Source organism: Myxine glutinosa, chromosome 14 (assembly GCF_964187855.1).
Source record: "Myxine glutinosa chromosome 14, kmMyxGlut1.1, whole genome shotgun sequence".
Lineage (NCBI taxonomy): Eukaryota > Metazoa > Chordata > Myxini > Myxiniformes > Myxinidae > Myxine > Myxine glutinosa.
This window is the reverse complement of record NC_136274.1, coordinates 76,888,002-76,892,757: the sequence shown is the minus strand read 5'-3', so window position 1 is coordinate 76,892,757 and position 4,756 is coordinate 76,888,002.

Genomic DNA, 4,756 nt, shown 5'->3' with positions numbered 1-4,756 from the left:
TGGCGGCTCGTGCTTACCGTCAGATCCTCTGCCGCCCCTCATTCGGCTCCGCCCCGACCCTTCTAGGCCTGCCTCGTGTTAATTTGCCCAAAATGAACCAAAGTCAGCGCAAAGGGGCATGAGGCTAGGGAGGCTGGAGAGTCAGTAGAAGTAGGACCTATTCTCCTTGCTCTACTCAATGCAGAACTAACATAGAAAAAGGACTAAGCTCACAAATACTAAGAGATAACTATACTATCGCGAGGCTACATGTTGCTTGTGTGACTAACTATGAGGGGGAAATTTTAAACTTTATTTTACTGACTGTATAAAACTCAAAACCGCAACAATATATGTCGGTATTGGATATATAAGATGAGAGTATCGTGGACTGTACTACATATGAGGAACGCCATTGGAATACTGGAGGCTTTGTACTTAAATCCGACGAATGAGATTTCACCAAACATCTTCTCACTGCTCGTCTCCAACAAGGTGGCGAATCCTTGGACGAATATCTGCAGGCTTTAAAGACTTTAAGTAAAGACTGCAACTTCAAGGCCGTGACCGCTGTTCAACACCAACAATAATCCATCAGAGATTCATTCATCAGTGGCCTCCAGTCCTCATCGATCCGTCAACGTCTCCTGGAAAATAAGACATTGGATTTGGTGACTATGTTCGATCAGGCCAGGGCTTTAGATTCGGTGCAAAAGAGTTTTGAGATAAAGAGTTCCCCGTCGGGGTAAACGTTCAGTGCCACTGTTTCTGAGCCAAAAAGTCCGATCAAGGATTCGCCTGATTGTCCATCTGTATCTGCTGCTGTAAGCAGAAAATGCTATTTTTGTGGTTACTCAAAGCATCCACGTTCAACATGTCCTACATGCGAGACCACATGTAACAAATGCCAGAAGAAGGGACATTTTGCGAAAGTCTGCTATTCGTCACCAGGTGCCGCAGTTTCTGGTGCTACCTTTTCTTCAGTGAGTCGCCCAACCCTTGCCTCTGTTGCATCTGCAGCCACTCCTCCGGCGTTATCCAAAGCAACATCTAAGGTTGTCATCAACAGGAAGCAATGCAACGTCTAAGATTGTCACGAAGCTGATGGCCTCATCGACAGTGGAATCACTGAAAGCTTCATTTATCCAGAGCTCGTCGGACGACATTCCCTAAAGATTCACCGTTCGGGCAACGCTGTTTCTATGGCCTTGGAGTCTCTATCAACAAAAACTCTTGGGTTCTGTATCGTCAATCTAACTTTAAAGGGATGGTACTACCAAGATGTGCAATTGTCCATACTCCCCAAACTTTGTTTAGACGTCATCCTCGGACAAGATTTTCAGGAACAGCATGACAGTGTTACATAGAAATATGGCGACAATCTGCCTCCTCTCGTTCTTTGCGGACTTTGCGGACAGCTGTTACGTGAAGGAATCATCAAATCGAGTAATTCCCCAATGGCGTGCACAGGTCATTGTAGCTTCGGATGAAATCTACTGTAAGGCAGGTTCAGTACTGCTGAAGCAGTTTATTGGCAAGGGTTATACTGGGTGGTTTACCATTGCCTTCCCAACAGTAATTTGGGCAGAAATTTGGAATTTGTTCAGGGTTCCGGCAATAGCTCGCCTACTGACTCCTACACAACACTACTTAATGGAATCCTTGCTATAATTCACTGACCGGTGTGCGTTTGCTTGCTTGTTTGTTACTTGGCAAAAAAAATTAAAAAAATTTGCAAGTATGTTGATCACTCCGGTTTGTGTGTTTGTCTGTCCGCTCACTTATACTTGCCTACAGGACACAATTTTAAACCGATCGTCACGAAACTTCACCAAATGGTAGTGTTTGTGGTCCGACAAAATCCTATATATTTTGGGGTCAAAAGGTCAAAAGGTCAACATACGCCAAAGGTCAACCACTTTTTTCAAATTTCTAAAATCCTCAATTTTCATCCGATTGACTTGAAATTTGAATAGGATATACATATCGGCAAACTGAATTCAACCACCCACTATTTTTGAGATCAGCATAGGCCAAAAGGTCAACATAGGCCAAAGGTCAACCACTTTTTTTTAAATTTCTAAAATCCTCAATTTTCATCCGATTGACTTGACATTTGAATAGGATTTACATATTGGCTTACTGAATTCAACCACCAACTATTTTTGAGATCAGCGTGGGCCAAAAGGTCAACGTAGGCCAAAGGTCAACCACTTTTTTTTAATTTCTAAAATTCTCAATTTTCATCCAATTGACTTGAAATTTGAAAAGGATTTACATATCGGATAACTGAATTCAACCACCAACTATTTTGGAGATCAGCATAGGCCAAAAGTTCAACGTAGGCCAAAGGTCAACCACTTTTTAAAAATTTCTAAAATCCTCAATTTTCATCCGATTCACTTGAAATTTGAATGGAATTTACAAATCAGCAAACTGAATTCAACCAGCATCTATTTTTGAGATCACCATAGGCCAAAAGAGCAACATAGGCCAAAAGTCAACAACAATTTCAAATTTCTAAAATCCTCAATTTTCATACGATTCACTTGAAATTTGAATCGGATTTTCAGATCAGCCAACTGAATTCAACCACCAACTATTTTTGAGGTAAAAAAATGCTCTACTGAGTGCCATTCCACTTTGTTCTGTTTTGCCAAGTGTCGCTCTATGAGTGAGTTTTCATTTGTCTGTCACCGGCCTGCAGGTCACAATTCGAAACCGATCGTCACGAATCTTCACCAAGTTGTATAGGTCGTCCCAATTGAGAAGCCCATTGATTTTGAGGTCAAAGGTCATCTGGAGGTCAAATTTCTAAAATCGCCATTTTAAATCCGATTAACTTGAAAATTGAATAGCATTTGTATATTGAGTCACTAAATTAGGAAATCTAATTTAGAAATCTAAAAAGGCGTCTCTTCAAAGCTGTCCGTGCGCGCACGCTTTCGAAGTTAAGCAATTTTTCACAATTGTGTTTTTGTCGAAACTATCTTTCTTTCAGTGTGTGTAACTATTGGTGTGTCTTTAATAGGATTCTCGGTGTTGGTTTTTCATACCTGTGTACAGAATCGTCGGTTAGTTCGTGTCGCGTATTCTGAGGCCTAGTGTAGGAGGCTACCATGTCCGACCTTGGCTTGAGGCTTTGTTTTTGTCTCAGCGGTTCTTCGATTGCGCTGCAATTACTTTCGGTCTCTGTTTTTCACCGTCTTTTCACTCCATACTTCCTTGCTTTAAAATCTCAACTCAAAAAAAAACAAACCAAAAAAAAATTTCCTTCTCTGTTCTTATCCGTTTGTTCGTTCTTATTTGTTCGTTCGTTCTTCGACCACGTTGTTCGTGATCACGTGATCACGTTGTTAAAAAATGTTTAAACTGTCCCCTGAAGAACTGTATTCTGTCGTATACTATAACACCTTTTTCTTCTTCTTCTATAAAAGGATGCTTTCGACTTGCTCACCAAATCTATTCATTCCAAAAAAAAATTCCATCTCTTACAGTGCCTCTTTCATACATTCCCTAAACTCTCCAGCACTCCACCCATCCTTCAGCGTCCTCAAACGTATTTTTGACTCAAAGGTCTCAAGAAACTCATTTTGCAATAAATGTTCGTTTCCCATTAATCGTACACTTTTCAAAATCCAATCTCACCCCTCCCCTCCAAATCTTCCCCATCACCCCTTCCCTCCAAAACTTCCCCATCACCCCTCCCCTTCAAAACTTCCCCATCACCCCTCCCCTCCAAATCTACCCCCTTGCCCCTCCCCTCCAAATCTTCCACATCACCCATCTCTTTCAAATATTCCCCCTCGCCCCTCCCCTCAAAATCTTCCCCATCACCCATCCCTTTCAAATCTTCCCCCTTGCCCCTCCCCTCCAAATCTTCCCCATCACCCCTTCCCTCCAAAACTTCCCCATCACCCCTCCCCTACAAAACTTCCACATCACCCCTCCCCTCTAAACCTACCCCCTTGCCCCTCCCCTCCAAATCATCCCCATCACCCATCTCTTTCAAATCTTCCCCCTTGCCCCTTCCCTCCTAAACTCCCCCCACTCCCCTCCCCTCCGAGACTCACCCTCACTCCTCCCTCCCTCGACTCCCCTCTCACCCCTCCTCCTCAAAGCGTCCTCCCCGCTTCTTCCCCCTTCCAACTTTCACCCTCATCTCCGTCAACCTTCTGCCTCACTCTTCCTCCTCCTCAAATAACACCTCACTGCGCCTCACCCAATCACCATCAAACCTTTTGTCCGTCCCATTCTTCCCTTTCTCCAAGCTATTCTGAAATCTCTGACACACCTTCAACAGCTCTCCCTACCTCTTCCTCCTCTTCCACAGCTTACCCTACCGCCCCCCCCCCCCCCCACCCCTGTTCTGTATCCGATGCTCCCCCTTCCTCTTCTTTATCAGTATGGACCTCAAACATCCAGGGCCTTCGCTCAAACTTGACTGATCTCTCCATACAGGTTGCTTCTGACAAACCACATGTGATCTGCTCAACAGAAACTTTCCTCCTTCATGATGTCTCTGATTCCTTGGTATCTCTCCCAGGTTACTCCCTCCTCCGGTATGATAGACCTGAGCCTCGTCCTGGAGGTGGGGTTGCTATCTTTATAAAAAAACTCTCTTCCTCACTCGCCCTGCACTGCCCTCTCTCCACCTCACCCCCAGGAATACCTTTGGCTACGGCTTCCCCTTCGCTCCCACCTTTTGTCCATATGTGTGTTGTACCGTCCACCAAACAGTGATGACTCCATCTACATCTCGCTGTCTGATAATATG